General features: G+C 40.5%; 1 protein-coding gene across 3 annotated transcripts in view; it reads left to right on the forward strand.

Annotated features, from left to right (window-relative positions):
- The first annotated feature begins 2,283 nt into the window (after positions 1-2,283).
- RAF1 (Raf-1 proto-oncogene, serine/threonine kinase) overlaps positions 2,284-16,795 on the forward strand; it is a 44,349-nt gene continuing 29,837 nt past the window's right edge. For 2 of the 3 annotated variants that reach the window (XM_040591078.1, XM_040591080.1), the window contains exons 1-2: positions 2,287-2,412; positions 13,161-13,216. The gene's annotated coding sequence lies outside the window, so the exon portion shown is untranslated. Of the gene's footprint in view, positions 2,413-13,160; positions 13,217-16,795 lie in introns of all 3 variants that reach the window. The other variant, XM_040591079.1, reaches the window with a different exon arrangement.

Genomic DNA, 16,795 nt, shown 5'->3' on the forward strand with positions numbered 1-16,795 from the left:
AAATGGAGGCCTATTACCTGGACATTCACATGTTAAACATATTGTAAACCCAACCACTGAACACAAACAGAAAACAGATCAACTTCAGGAAGAATGCTAATAATTTTCAGTTTATTTTGCAAAGTTTGTTCAATTTTTGTTTCCCTTCTACTTTAATGCTGTAATGTTTGAGTTTCTTTGCTTGGTTTCCTTGTTTTCTTTTCATTTCTTGTAATTATTGTATTTCTTTGCATGCACTACATTGTTTAACTATCTGAGACTTGGCTTGCTTTCCTCTGTATCTGTGTTCATTTGTTCCATAACTACAATCCTTGCTCCTTCTACTCTTTTAAAAAAAGTTTAAAACTTCTATGACAGGCTTTCTGTCAAAACAGCCTCTTCCTGAGGTGGTTATCTCTTTTCTTTCCTTTTTTAAGCTTTTCATAGCATGTTCTCATTCATATTTTATATTACAATATTTTAAGCAACTTTTGCATATTTTATGAAAATCTGTACCTCTGCCATTATTACATGGATATGCTTAGTCTTAAGACATGCGAATATTTATTGTACACACTGCTTTGAAGTATTTTGTTTCTCCCAGACCAACTCTCACAGATACATGGATAATACTCCTGTTAAAGTAATGGAAAATGTGTCTGTGCATCAGAGGACTCCTTCAGTTTAAATGTGACATTTAAGAGAAAAGCTACTCTCTAAGAATTTGAAAAGAATGATTCATGTTTTACGACTTAATCTTGGTAGATAACGCCTTGGTCTGGGTTTGTTTTTCTGGGTTTTTTTGGAAGGTCTGAGCCCGTGGCTATGGGGAAAAGAAAAAGAGAACAATTGATTTTCCTAACAGAAAGGTTGAAATCTCTGTGTGTTTGGCTTGTAAGAGTGCTACAAAAGGTTAGTTAAATCTTTCTTGTAGCAATATCCTCTAAACTGAAGGCATTATTACACTGATTCGAATAAGTGGATCACTTCTAGAATGCATGGGAATGAAGTACCCAATCAGAGTATTATTGTAGAGACATGGAAATTACTGTTTCAGCCTTCTAGAACTCCAGGTTGCCATCCCCATTTCAATCTCCTATTACTTGGCAACCACACCTCTTCCTGGAGGGCACCAGTAGCTAAAGAATTTGTATGCTTTTTTGATTTGGTGCTTAGAAGAGGCAAGCCCAACAGTGCTGCTTTTTTTCTTGCCCTTGCTATGCCTCCATGAGGTTAATGTGACTTAAGTTGAACTCAAGCATCGGTTTATATCAGAATAAACCTTCTTCTGTAGAGAAATCCCAAATAAGGCTGAGAGAATTTTGCTGGAGGCTCTTTTTAGAGAAGTGCTTATTTAATTAACAATTAATGTAACTTATATGACTGTAAATGCAGTGTACGCCCTCTAAAAACAGTTCTAGGAAAAATGTTTTACTTTGCAATGGCTATCCTTACAAGTTTTGGTTTGGGATGATAAACTGTTTACCATTTAACATGCAGTGCTGTACATCTTCAAAGCCTGACCTAAAATAAGGTTAGTTTGAGATGCACCGGCAGTAAACCACACCACAGTCCTTCAGTATCTTCACTCTCTCACGGAGGCTGTGCTGAGCTACATCCAGGGGAGTCTGTCTGACAGCTGCTCCCCATCTCCTGCAGGAAAACAGGCTGCACGCTACTTTATTTTATTTTATTGTTTCTCCCTAGATACCTTTCCCAGCAGTTCACACCCCACCCCTCTCAGCCTCTGGGGAATTTCTGCTTGTTCCCCTCAGAAACAGGGTTTGCTTTCCAACAGGTAAGACTGACAGGCTCTACTCTAGACGTGTGGCCGAGGCAGGTCACTTAATTAAGCCGATGCCCCCGCTTAACTAATTGTCAAACAACCAAGAGATTTAGCCCAGGCAAGGCGGCGCGGGCTTGAGGAGAGACGACTGTAATACCCGGCTAGCGGCAGCGCTGAGGGACGGCGGTGGGCGGCCCCGGCAGGGCCCACTCCAGCCCCCCCGGTGGCAGCGGCAGAGCTCAGCCTCCGCCTGCAGGTCGGTGCCCGAGAAGGGACGGAGGAAGAGGAGGAGAAGAAGGAACGGAGCGGCGAGAAACGCCTCACCTCCCGCCGCGCCCGGGCCGGACACCCCACAGCGCCTCAGCCACTCCCGCCGCTCCCAAATGGCGGCCCGCGCTGGGGGCGGGGGCGCGGGGCGGGCGCTATCGACTGCTCGGCGCTCCACGGCCAGGCCGAGAGGCGTGGAAGGGGAGGACGGGGAAAGAACGGGAGACAGGCGAAAGGGAAGGAGCGGAGTGCCGAGAGGTTGATGGGCGGAGGATAAATGTCTCGCTGAGTGTGAGGCCGCCATTTTAGATGAGGAACGAAACGAACGGCGCCGAGCGGCACAGGAGCCTGGAGTGAGCCGTCGGGAGAGCGTGACATAGGTAGGAGCGGCGTTAGGCCGGTGAGCGCCAGAGGACACGGCGGGGAGCGAGGGAGGGAAGGGCTGCCCCTTCGCCCCTTTCTCTTCGGCTCTCCCTCCCTCGGTGCTGGCGCCTGGAGCGGCGCCGGCTGCTCCCAGCGGCGGCTCAGCCGCGGGCGCGCTGGCTTGGCCGCGAGGGAAACCAGCGCCGGGGAGGACGGCCGGCCGCCTCCTGGCAGGGAGCGCGGCCGGAGGAGGGGGGATCGGCCGGCTCCGTGCCTGCGGGTCGCGGCTCGCCGTGGAGCCCTTTGCGGTCGGATCGCCTGTGCGCGCCGCCTCGCCTCCGCCGCCGGGGCCGCCCTGTCCTCCGCGGGCTGCCGCCTCCCGAGGGCGGCCCGGTGCCGAGCAGCCCGGGGTGGGGGGGCCGAGGCCCGTCGCGGTGCGCCGGGTCAGGTGGGAGGGGGGTGTGCCGCGGCCGCCGCCTGTCAGCGCCAGCGCGGAGCCCCGGGCCGTCCCCCGGGGCTGGGGGTGCTGCGCGGCCGGGGCGGGTGTGCCCTGGGGCTGCGGCCCGGCCCGGTGCGCCGGCGGGCGGGATGAGCAGCGGGCATCCAGCGGCACCTGGCACGGCGCCCTGATGGCGGGGGGGGGATGCCCGGCCGGGGCTCCGCTTGCTCGGCCTCCCGGGTCTGCAGGTCGCTGCTGGCGGCTTTGTCCCCCCAGCGCTTCCCGCGGGGACTCCCGAACCTTTCTGCTACTTTGATCCACCGTCTTCTGAACCGAGAACGGAAAATGCGTTTAAGTTATATTAGCATAACTGAATGCTTTCTGCTTAGGCGTTCTTCAGTTCAAACTGCTTCCTTGATTTTACTTTTTTTTTTTTTTTTTTTTTCCCGACTTGGATTCGGTTTAAAAAAAGACATCTGAAAACGAGAATAAGATTCTTTAGTTTCTTGATTTCTTCTAAATTCTTACAACTTTGCCATGCAGAGTCGGTGTTACTCCAGAGCCAGGGCTTGAGGGTTGCACTGTTTCTGGACTCCTTTTATCTGCAGTCTAAATGTACACACAAATAACCTGCCTGTGCTAACAGCAGCAGTCTCTCGTCCGTTGTTCGTCTTGCCTACGTCAGGCTAAATAACTTCTGTGGATTTTTTTTTTTTTTTTTCCCTCCTTAGCCTTTAAGTGACATCCATAAATACAGAGACCTTACCTGGGACAATGAGACCTCAAAACCAGTTGTAGTGGAATTGCTACAGTACAGTGTGCATTCCAGATGCAATTGTAGGTTGTTGTAGGTATGCAAAATGTAGAAGGGTCTGTAATAGAGTAAAGCTAAGATTCTTCCAAAACTGAACCCAACTTAAAATACCTGAAAATAGTTTTGCACAAAAGACTTCAAAAATATTTTTTATTTTAATGCTTCTGAAAAACTCAGCTCCAGATATTGCCTAAAGGATCAATGCATTGTGTAAAACTAGGGTATAATTTGAATGGGCATTCTTATCCTTTAGGACATGTCTGCAGCGTTGGTGCAGAAGAAAAGATTGAATTGGTGAATGTGAGAGTTAATTTCACAGTTCAGCCAGTTCAGTTAAATCTGTTCTGTGGACACCCGTTCAGAATGGAAGTGGCTTTAATTTAGTTTTTCCTAATGAAAATTTTCCATAGGTAAACCCTAAGGCTATAATTAATCATAAAAAAGGTATGGATCTGAATATATGTTCGTGAAATGGGTGAGTGATTAATATGGTAAGCAATTTAGTCTTAGATTATTAAATAAGAACTGAACTGGTTTACTTGGGTTGGAGCAGTGGTGCTTTCAGTAATCTGGAATGTGTTTTTCTTATGGTTTGTTGCCATACTTAATATCTTCAGGACTGGCTGACTTATTGTGCAACACTGCTGACTAACCTGCTTTGAAAGAAAATTTGGAAGCAGCAGAGAAGATACCTTCTTTTTTTTTTTTTCCACAGAAGATGTAAAACTTTTTTTTTCAGTTGAATGCCTTTGGTGTTTACCTATAATTTTCCATTTTTTATTCTTTAGCAACAAAGTCTATTTAAATTAAATTACTTATGAAGTTACTGCTGTCTCAGGGCCTGAACTTACTACAACTTATTAAAATAACTCATATTTTATAAAACCACAAACATGACACACGGAAATCATTGGTCAGCATTTCTTGGTATGCTAAATCAGCACTAGTTTCTTCTGGGACATATATTTCCCTCCTCCCCCCAGTTTATTTACTTGGCTCCTTCATTGTTGGGAAATCGGGAGTTGGGGAAAAAAACAAGTTTTCCTTGTTTTCTGTCTTTGAAAACAAATTAAATTGAGATGATGGGAGCTTTTGGTTTGAAAACTTCTGTGGGAGATGGGAACTAAAAGCTGTTGTTTGAATTATTGTGTATAAATAAGTCTTCAATCAGTTAGTTTCAAATACAGAAGTTGTGCTAATAAATTCAGTTTTGTGTTATAGATACAGAAAGTTTAAATTATTTTTATATTCCTAGTAAAGTTATGAGAGCAAATGAACTAATAAAGTCTAATTCAATGCAGCAATGCAGATTTCTATTTGAGTCTTTGATTTCTGCTGTCTTTCTCTTCCACGACACCTTCAGTCAGTCCCTTTGTCACACTCTTGGAATATCTCTAGCACCCCTTACTTCCCCATCTTTGCTCTTGCCTTACTTCAACACCCTCCAGAGTTTTTTTTTCCCCCCTCCTCCTTTCTCTCTATTCTTGTGTTGCTTGTCTACCTTCTTGGCCTGCGAGCTGGGCTAGAGGGAGGGTTTTCTCTTGGTTTGGTTTTGTGAGGTGGGGATGCGCTCCATGCAGCGGGCACACCACAGGTTTGTGCTGTGGTGCCCCGGCTGATGAAGAGGCTGGGAGAGCACAGGATTGATTCTTTAGTACTTTGGCTCCCTATTTCCATAGCCTGTGGGAATTTCATATTTCTGACATCTCTACCAAACTGTTTAGTTGAAATAAGCTAGTACGTCCAGGAGTTGCTGGAGGAGAGGCAGGACAGCTGGGTGGCATGGTCATGTAAGACCAGTTGCCTAGGAAACAAGGGTAACATGTTTTACTGCAGTTCAATTTCCAAAACTTCAATACAGATTCAGTTTGAAACAAATGAATAATCGAAAAGTATGATTGTTTTGTAAGAAATATGTTCCTGGACTGTCTTCTAACGTAAAAATGCAGGAGTATAAGGACTCTGTAATTGTGTGAAGAGAAGTAGAAGTCAGCATTTTATTTCTTGTAAAAATACCGAATTGCATAAATCAAAATTGTCTTTGGAGAAATAACAAAAATTGCCAAAGCAATATTAAAACTTGTGGTTTAACTAAAATTTCAAGCATGGTACTTAAGCATGATTTCAGTAATTTTTACATAAGTTTAATTTGTAAATGAGCAGACATTTGCATCTGCATTGTACCAGTTTTGATTGATTTTGTGTAAATGCTTATGCAAAACCCTTCAGTATTTTCTGGTATGAAGTACATCCATTGTGTATTGAATAAGGTTGTGCAAACATTTTGTCAGCCCTAGAAGTTAATGGAAAGCGGAACTGATATAACACTAGGAAATCGGGTAAAAATGCCAGTTTTATGACAAATTTAGGAGGTAATTTAGGAATGATCATGCATTATTAGCACATAAGTTTTGAGACAGCATGAAGTAGATACACTTACTCTGCATGGGTAATACAGATATGTATTTAGGGTTAGTTTTTCTGAAAAGGTCTGTTTTGGGCAAAGTTCTGTGAATAATTCTCAGTGCTCTGTTGGCTTTGCTGTGTACGCTATTTTTTTGTAAACAACAATTTTGCTTTGAAAAGCAGCTGGCGCACGTTTATCCTTTTAGTGACTTGAATATTGTGTTTGTACTATAAATGTCATCTGTTTCACACAAAGTTGATTTTATTGCAGCAGTGTGTACTGACCTTTTACAGTTTAATAGAATATGGTCATCTTGTGTACTGACATGCTGCAATGCATACAGTAGATGAGGATAAACAAAGCACTGTTCTTGAGTCATTTGGAAATGCGTAAAGCATTTTCTTGGTAGGCTTCAGAGCTAAGAATTATAACTGATAATTAATAAACAGCATGTTTACATAAGTGAGTATAATTTTTTCAGGGTTTTAAGTGACACAGTAAATGGAATTGAATTACCTATTTTCCAGGGTGGTTTTTTTTTGCTTGCTTATGGGGGATGACAAGCTTTTTAGAGCTAAGGTTGTAATGTAGAAAACCTCTGCAGTTGTGTAGAACAATACAGTGGCTAATGCGGGTCACTGGGTTTGTTTGCAGTTGCAGGTGTGTCTGTGTTCTGCCATTTCTCCTATACATGTTCCAAATGTATCCTGCACACTTGCATAAATGAAGCAGAGCAGTTGCACAGTTAAATCAAAGCTGATTGGTTTTAACTTCAGGCAAAAGAATTTTAGAATTGCTTTGCAAATAATCTGTACATGTGTTAGAGTCTGTAAGTAACTGCCTTGTTTTCTTTGCACTATCTGAAAATCTGCAGATAGGACCTGTATCTCCAGCTCTTCTGATATAAGCCCCTTTTTATGTTGTTGTTGTTCTCAGTTTCATTGCTGTGTGGAATCATTTCACTTGCTGTGTTGTGGCTCTGCAGATGTTGGGTTGATTACTGTAGTGGTGCCTGTTTTGTCTTACTGCTGCATTACATTGCTTCATTTCGGATTTCGGCTTACGTTGCATACTTGCTGTTCGTTTGACCCTAAAATATTTCATTTCTGACAAACAGCTGACAAAAGGGTGTTAATTAATATTGCATTCCAATTGAAATACGTAGTATCGGTTAAGAGCGGTTGAGACATCTTGGATATTTTTAGTTCAGGAGCTAGAGGGAGGTTGCTTCACTAACTTGCAGCTGGGTGTGGCATGGGGTTAACCATATTAATTAAAGCTGGCTCAGAGGTTTAGACTTTAAAAAATGGCTCAGAGCCCCCATTATAGTCCTCTCTTACATAATTTTTTTCACTAGAGAACAAGCTAGAGTTTTGAAAATGAGTATTTTAGGAACACAGAGATGGACAAACTATCAAGAGGGAGATGCAAGGTAGCATGCAACTGGAAGGAAAATGTCTTCAGTGCCTTTGTAGGGCTAACGTTTAGGTGTCTATTGAGAAACTTTACTATATGACTAATCTTCCTTTTTCTTTTTCTGTAATGCCTTTTATTTTGCTAGTCATTTGCTTCCAGTATATGTCCCTGTCAACTCTATTGCTAATTTGTGCTAGTTTTTGCCTATTCTACTTTCTTGTGCCATTTTCAGTTATTTAAAAGTGTTTGCTCAAAGTCTGGTCATGCTTTGAATTTTTTCTAGTCATCCTTTCAATCTATGAGCATACCACAAAAGGCACTGCGCTCTTTACTCTCCTGCTACCCGTGGAAGAGATGAACTGTGTCTCCCCCCACTGTGACTGCTTGTTGGACAAACAAGTAAATTATCATTCTGTTTCCTTTATTCTGTAATTTTCCCTGTGTAGAAGAAACCATGTGAGTTTTTTAACATAAGAGTTTTTTGGTGAAACTGAAGGAAGTATAGTGAAACAGGTAAAGATACATGTACCCCCTTCTGTTTGCCTGGAATTGTTACAGAAATGTGGGAGCACAGAGCGGTGGTCCTGCAAAGTAATGTTGCAAATGCAGGGAGGACCATTAGACTGGAAGCTTCAGTGGTGGCAGTGTTGTGTGCAAGAAAAAACACTAATTAATCATATCTTAATGTTTTTTTTTTTTAAAAAATCCTAATTTATTCCCACCCAAAAAATGCTAGTTACATTATTCCCAAGTGATTATTATAGAAAGTGCAATGTTTTTATACATTACTTGTAAAATAAAAAGCAAGGTGGATTTTAATTCCACTTAATGCGGAGATGAAAGAACCTGTAGTTAGCGCTCTAGCTTCCAGTTGAAACGGTGTATTTTGATAAACAGTAACAACTTGGTGTTTTTTTTTTTTTTAAACTTTGTTTTAGAAACTTTGTTCTGAGTCTCACTGAAAGGTGATCATATTTATCACATAAGATGTGACTCCAGCTTCAGATTCAGTAAAACCTTTTAGAATTCCAGAAGTTCAGAATTTACCTAGCAATTGTTCATTCCAAGATTACTGTCATGTTAATATTTTCATTAGTTTGATAACTTGTGATAGAATTTGAATTCCTTCAGGTCTGATCTGTTTCATAAGCCCATTTAAAATTTTTATCAACTCTTTATTGGTGCACTTACTGTTCTATGGGTGGTTTTTTTGTAAAACCTGTACTGTAAAAATTAATGCATTAAGTATGGCAAATGTGTCTAAATTCTCTCTACATTGGAATTTACATGAGACCTATATATATTTTTCTTCATATAGACACACAGTACTGGGGCCACTGTGTGCAAATAAACATTAAGGAGAGTTAAATATGTTAATGATCATTCAGTTTTTCTTAGACTGAGGGGGAAAAAAATACGGTAGTAACTGTGCAAGCAAAGTGTGCTGCTTTTTTATAGCTTTCTTTTCCCTCCCTGTCTCCCTCTCCAGTAACATTGGAAAGCCATGTCCAATCAATACCCATCTGTAGGCATGAGCAGGCAGAAACCTGTTTGTGGTGTTGAAGATGGGAGGATACTGGTTTCCCGTGTACCTAATTAGAAAGCTAAGCAATTTCAGCCATCTGTAAGTCAAACTGCTGGCAAAGGAGCATGAATTTCTTCTAGCAAAACACTTCTGTCTTAATTTTGATCGCTGGTCTAACAGTTTTAAATGGTTGTACTGTGAGAGGTTATCTTTATGTGGAAACGTGGAAGAAAAGTCATCTAGAGTTCAGGTGCTAGGGAGTGGTTGGTCCAGGTTGGTTGGAGTTGACGGGGTACATTTGCAGAAATGGGCCAAAATGGGTTCGTCAGAGGATGGCACATGCATAGCTGTGAGAGAATGTAGTAGGTTAAGTAGCTTCCAGAGCATGTTGCCGCCAAAAGAAACAACAAAGTGTGCAAGCCTCTAATTTTATGCTGACATTTAACAAAAAATAAACCGTATTCAGAATTACATCATTCATCTGGGTTAAATGCTTTAGAAGCAAGTATAAAGCTTACACAGGCAATAACAGCATGCTGAAACAAAGTGTTCATGTCGGTGATACAGTGGATTGATTTCAGCTGAAAGTGAGTTCCAGAGCTTACTCTTAGATTTCTCAAACCTTTTAAGTTGACTGTGACTTGTTCCCTGGCAATCAAGAGGTTATAAAAAGAGAGCCAGCTGATGTTGCAATCTAAGCGCTGGCCATACAGTGGAAAGACTCTCCTTTGGCATGTTCACTAGTGCTATTTTTACCTATTCCAGTAAGATCTGCCCTTGTGATGTTAGCTTACAGGACAGTACCTGGAATTACTTTGTTTTACAGAAGTGCTGTGTGCTCTGAAGAAAATTTTCAATAGAATTATCAGGCAGATTGAGACTAAAATTGTCTTACATTTGAAACTGTATTTTCTTTTGTCACCACAAATAATACTGCTGCTGTAATTGTGAGAGATTCACTTTTGTTTGCATGTTTTATGTCTGGCAGAGGATTTTTTTTTTTTAAATTTGTTTCCTTTGTATACCGAGTGTTTTGTCTGTCTTACTTTCTCTTGTGGAGACATTAAAAATCACATTGCCTATTTAAAGACGGAATTAACAGGAATAAGTGTAGTAGTAGGTTTTTAACATAACTTCTAAAAAACCCTAGCTGATCTTGGTTAAATTTAAAGTTGGTGGTTCCTTTACACAATAGAAAATTAATTTAGTACTGTTTTCTGCCAGTGACAAAGTACTGTATCTAACAAACTGATAGTAGTAAAAATTGGAGGAAACAGCAAGAATGCTGTAACAGTGTAACACTAGCGTTCACTTGTAGAAGTATCACACATAGGATATCACATACGCAGATGTATGGCCATCCGAATCACAGTGCTGAAATGTCTAATGTTTGTGACTACCTAGTCTTGAATACAATATTGTCCAGGGGTATTTTCTAAAACCATCAGCATCTAGTTCAAAACTGAGTTGGCAACACTGAAGCACAAATGACAAACCTGTAATTTTAAAACTCTGTTTCAAACTCTTGTTCTGACTATTTGTGCAATTAGGTGAATGTTTGTAGCAGAACTTCTAATTTTTTCAAAAGCAATGCTGAAGTGTGATCAGTGATCAACTTCTGTGAGTTCAGTGTTCCCCGTACAGAACACCTGCTTCCCTTTCTCCTTCTCTTGCACTGTGGAGTATCTCAGGTGGAAATCCTGCAAGTAGGCAAACTTCCTCCAGTACAGAGTCGTTTTCTTCTCCCTTGGCTTTGCCATTGTCTTAGGTGAACAAATCTGCTTCTCAGGTTTAATTGAATCTCACATCTGCAATAACAGCTGGTATTTTTGTCAACTCTTTTGCTTCTTAAACCCCCCTTGTACCTAGTCCTGTTAGTAAATACTCTTGCTGATTTTTTTCATTTATTTCTTATCTGTCAAGAAAAATAATGTGATTTTTACTCCCTTAACAGCTGTTGCTTTGGTTGCAGGTAGAAATACTGTACCTGCTGCTTCTTTAACTCAGCATACTCGTTCTATGCTATGCTTTCTTGATTTTTATATGAGATTCCTTTTTCTTCTGCCTGATTCTACAATAAAAATGCTTTGTTTTCAGTCTGTAAAACCTCTAGCCCTCCCCATCATTTTTCTCACCTCTTTTTCATCTAAAATTTTCCATCATACTGACTGGATTAAATTTCTCAAAGTTTGTCCCAGACTCTTTTCAGCTCAGTGTTTAGCTCTTTGTTTTCCTCAGAAACTGGTCTTTACAAATCTCTTGACTTCTTAGCTAAATGTGAGGATCGTAACTGTAGCTTTGTTTTTATCAGTTTGCTACTAGTCAACCTAGCTACTTTGAAACCCCACACCCACTATGCCTATATTGGTTCCTATGAGGATGTCTTTCTCTGGTCCTCTGCTTATTCTTACGGTTCTTACAGGGGTTTTTTGATCTTCCCTATTTTTCTGTGCTCTGTCCCCCACATACTTTCTGGTCACATCACTTTCCACACCTTATTTTCCTCAGTAATGTAGTCTGTTAAAAATAAACAAACACCACCTACTCTCCCTTGATTGAGCCTGGATTATTTCCTAAACATGTCATTATTGCTGATATATGGTTGTCTTCTGTTAAAACCAAAGGTCTTGGCTTTTCCTCTGGTCTGCAAAAGACAGAATTCCTTACTCCCTTCTCCCCAGTCTCTCTGCCTATCATTTTCCGTGATGGAAAACATAGTCACAATATTTTGTATATCACATTCCTAAATGTTTGCTGTAGAGGGGTATGCAAGTTAGTAAGTAGGGTAAATGTACAGTTCGGGCTCTAAGTAGGTTTTAATTTTAAAATTACTAAGTGGCTCAAGGTGGAGATCCCAAAGTATTCTTCCGATTTCTGATTAGTCTTTGAGAGTTTGCTTGGGTAAAATCATTACAGCATTTTCTTTTTTTTCTTTCTTTTTTTTTTTTTCCTCTGCCTGCTCATTCTAGGAATGAGAATATTTCTAACCAAAAGTGAGCTAGCAATGCAAGATCTCCTCTTGAATTTTTGTATGTATACTTTCTTGTGTTTTATATAAAGACGTGAGGAAGCTGGAGCTGTTCAGCCTGGAGAAGAGAAAGCTTTGTGAGGAATCTATCAATGTGTGTAAATACTCTGGTGGGAGGAAACGAAGAGGACCCTAGACTAGACTTTCCTCACTAGTGCCCAGTGACAGTGCAAGGGACAATGAGCACAAATTAAAAGACAGGAATCTCCATCTGAACATAAGAAAACGCTTTTGTTGTTGTTGTTACTGTGAGGGTGGTCAAACACTGGAATAGGTTGCACACAGAAGCTGTGGAGTGTGTGTTCACAGAGATGCTCAAAACACAACTGATGTGGCCCTGGGCAGCCTGCTGTAGCTGACCCTGCTTGAGCAGGGAGGTTGAACTGAATCATCTCAAGAGGTCCCTTCAAGCCTCACTGACTCTGGGACTGTGTTGCATCTTTGCCTTCTGTAATCATCTCTGCATGGGGTTGTTTTAGGAATTGCTAATTAGGATGGGAACTTTGGGTGAGAAAGCATTTTACTGTTTAATATCTAGTGAATATTTCTGTATATTTGTGTATATTTGAATTACACTTCTTTCTTTGACTAATCTGAGCTTCCAGTCCTTTAATCAAGACTTCTTCATCTTCCCTAGGAATTCTTCCTCTTACTGTTAATGCTTATACGCAAGATCCAGATAGCCTTCAGAGGCGTAGGTTCTTAGTACTTTCTTTTTGTTTGTTTTGGATCCAAGATTTGTGAGTCAGCAAGGTGTTTCTGTGTATAAGTGAGGAACTGATGTCCAAGGAGAAAGTATTCAACTTGAACTTAATTTTTATGTTAGTGAGTTTTTAGCTGTAAAAGATTTTTATGATGTTCTTGAATAAGAATGAGGTGATACTGAGCTGGGGTAGTATCTGGCTGTCGTGCAGTCTAGCCTTATGCAGTGCATCTCATTACTTTATGCAATATTTCAGTGTAAGGAAAGCCTAGAAGGCGCTGAAAACACAACAGTAGAAGGATGGTAAGTTAACTATACTATTGAAGTAATTCACAAAATAATTTCTTGGTTATTACTTTGGTATGTTGTGCATCTGTATAACTTTGTCTATTAAAATAGTAAGTACCTTCTGTTTTTGTGTTACCTTCCACAGATGATGCACTTCATCCTTTTGTCATAGGACTTCATTTGCTTAAAGGAAAACTAAAGGTATAAATAACTTTCTCTGCTTATCTTTGCCTTCTTCCTTACCCTGACCCATTCTTTCTTCTGAGGTCTGTGGGCCCTTCCTGGGGGAAGGGAAGCTTACCACAGGTGAGCTCTGTGCTTGTATTTCTTTACTGCTACTAAAATCTGCTTTTTATTTTTTTGAAAAATTCCACAAAATTGACACGATACCTACAGTGTTTGCTTTATCAGAAGTGTATGTTTAACTTCAGCTCTTATTTTAGTCAGTCTCCATGGATATTTACTTTGTAGGGGGAAAGCCCTTCCTCCGTTTAGAACTTCAGATCTTGGTATTTGCCTCTCTTCTCCAAATGGCGTTTGCCTTTCCACACAACTACAGATCTGTTGTGAATAATCCAGACCTAATGTAAATCATGTCTGTGACATCTTACAACTGGTGGTCGGGTTTGTGTTTTGTTTTTTTTTTTTTTTTTTTTCCTGAGATTTTGTCTCTGAAACAGAAGTCTATTATGGTGCTTTGTTAAATAAATAAAAACCCACCCAAACCAGAACTGTAATTTCATGGATGTATTTAGTAAGATAATGTAAGATAGAGTTAAAATGGAGCATGGTTTCTCTTTGGAGATGCTCGGGACAGTAAATGTTTGACATAGTTTAAGTAATTTTGCTTGTATACATTCTGTATTTTCTAATTATATCCAGCTTTTGTTTGCCATTGTATGCAGGTTTCTTTGCAAATAACGTTATTTTATGGTTTCCTATGTGCTGGTAATGGAGCTATCTAGGCAGTTTGTAACTAAAATACTCAAGTAGTATCATGTTAGATTTAGTTCATATTGCAGAAACATATGTTCAACTATTCCCAGGTGCACTTTGTTATAAAATATATGGGAGAATCATTTGTTCTATCTTCTCACAGAAAAATATCTCAAGGCCCCTTCCAAACCTTTCTTGGTGCTATTGCCCATATTCCCTGCCCCCCTGCCCCCCATCTGTACATTGTTTCCATGCCCAGGCTCTTAGAATTGCAGTATTGACCTCCCGGTGGCACTGCTGGTTCTGGCACAGAGCCCACATTCAATAAAATACATTTATTACTTTAAAGCTGCCCTGAGTGAATGCAGAGAACACCTAACTGTTGAATTAGCTGGATTGCTGCATCCTATTCTAAAGGTACGCATAATCTGGCATTGTCTGGTACTTTGCAATGATATTTTAACAGTAACTGTGGTGTGTCTGAGCTGTACAGTTAGCTCGCGTACCTAGCAGCTCCCAGCAGTTCCTTGAATAATCCAATGCCAGGCTGTGTTCCTTTGCAGCAAAACTTGTTGGCTTAAACACTGGTATGTTCTTGGTGGTGGTGTCCTCAGTGTTACTTCACTGACCATGTGCAGCTGAGGGAGGACAGAGCCAGTAATTCTTTGTGCTGAGATTCTCAGTCACTTTTGTTTAATCCTTGAGAACTTGTGTGGGAAGGGCATTTGGTGGATTGCTGACATTTGAGTAACTTTTTCATTCTTGCTGTAAAGTGGATGAGTTCCAGGCAACTGTAAACACAGTTTGGGGCTTTCATCCATACTTGAAACAATTCAGGCATGAGCAAGTTCAGAATGCAAATAGGCATGTGTCTGAGAATGTATGTACAGTTGATTGAAAGACTTCGGGGGTTGGGGGGGTGGGTGGGGGGGAGGAAATGCTTGTCCAGGGTTTCTTGTCTGTGAGAGAAATGGGTGACTGATACCGGAATGATCTGTGTGGAAAGGACAAACCAAACTGATCTTCCTAAAAATTGATTAGGAAAAGTAGCCTGGAGCCATTCTGATCAACAGAGGAGAACAGGCACAGAGCAACCAAAGGTACAGATAGTTTTGGTGACAAATACCTACTGTCGGAGCCCAACGTACAGCCTATTGCAGCCAAGTAGCGTGACTTGGTGGATGCTTACTAAGCAAAGTTGTGCTCTGAAAGTTACTGTTAAATACAAAAAGGTGTTCATCTTGCAAAGGATTAATCAATCTGAAAGCCTGTCAGACTGAGTTGTATTGCTTGTGTCCTCCTTACTGTAGAACCCAGTTGCTGGAAAACCAATGTTACTTTTTTCCTTAAATACTTCAAAGTATTAGCAGCATAATGGCTGAAGTAGTGACTAGGAAATGAATGGTTCAGAGAAAAAGATTAGAAAAGATACTTCCAAGATCTGAGGCAGAAATTAGATGTGTAACCTTTCAGTATTGGTTGTTTTTTGGGTTTTGTGTTGTTTGGTGGTGTGTTTTTTTCCCCTGAACAATAACATTTCCTTCTGTTAGTTTGTAAACTTTTTTGGTCAGTTCTGTTAGGGGGGAGCTTGCTTTTTGGTGCCTATTTCTTAAAATGAAGGACATTTCAAGGAAAATGCCGACCTTGTAAATGTATGAGTTCTGCTTGGGTTGTTAGATGATCCTAGTTCATGCCCAGCATTTATGTTTACATGGATCACAGCTTTATTTATTAATATAGGAATGGGTCCATATTTGTCTTCTACTGCTATGAAAAGCTACCTTTAAAAATTACTGCTGTTTATCACGATAGGTGCATGTTTGGTGTAGGTTTCTTTTTTTTTTTTTTCCCCCCCCAGACAACTGGTCACCCATGCAATACTAAATCAATTGAGAATTGCTGTATGGGAGGGGAACAGAAAAGACCACAGGTGAATGTATTATTGATCTTTTTGTGTCAGAGGTGAAAACTTCCCTTACAAGCAACTTTTAAAGCTTACATTTTCTAACAAAAGTGTTAATTTTGAAATGGATTCTGGGTTTTGTTCTGTGGCGTTTTGCCTTTGTATATGTATTTCATTAAAGAGTGTGACTATTAATTGTGTGGCAAAAATGGCAGCGTGTGTGTGTTGGGAAGGGGCACTGTATTTACATTTTCATTAAAAGCTTTGGTGTTTGTTTCAGAAATAAAGGGAAAGGGAAAGGAACCTGAACTCAAGAGGAGAGGAGTTCAGCTTTGTATCCTGTGAACTTTCAGGCTCCTTCATTGCCAGTTTCAGCATTCCTTAGGGAGACAGACAGGAGTTTTTAGCAGTTCAAACTAAACACTTTTTGCTAGTCTTGGAAAAAGTTAAAGTAACTTGAAGTATCTTTTGGATATGAGTGAATGATATGTGTATGATTTGAGTGGATATGAGTGAATCATCTGTAGGAATTTGTTACTGTCAGATTGCATGTTGCATAGCTGTTTTGTGCATTTGGTTTTAATGTGTGTTCAAATGACTATCAAAAACAGTAATTATGCAAAAAGTACTGATGGGAAGTGCAGTCTTGATCACAGTGTGCAGTATACCTGTGGGAGGTGGGGGAGTAGTATGAGGTTATTTTTTTTTTTTCTGCTCAGATTGAATGTTTAATATGAAACAAATCATTGGTTTCATAGCAGTACTGGGTCTACAAGGGGACTGATACACTTTAATATCTCCAAATGTTCCTTGAATGCTGCTTTTGCAGTTTTTCAGTTGTAGGCACGCTATTTGAAGTAGTTTTCATGAAAGTGAAGAGTTGCAGGAAGAAAAATTTAAAAAAAATTAGATACTTGAAAACATTCAGCTGGCAATGGATT

The sequence above is a fragment of the Falco naumanni genome, chromosome 4 (assembly GCF_017639655.2).
Source record: "Falco naumanni isolate bFalNau1 chromosome 4, bFalNau1.pat, whole genome shotgun sequence".
Taxonomy (NCBI): Eukaryota; Metazoa; Chordata; class Aves; order Falconiformes; family Falconidae; genus Falco; species Falco naumanni.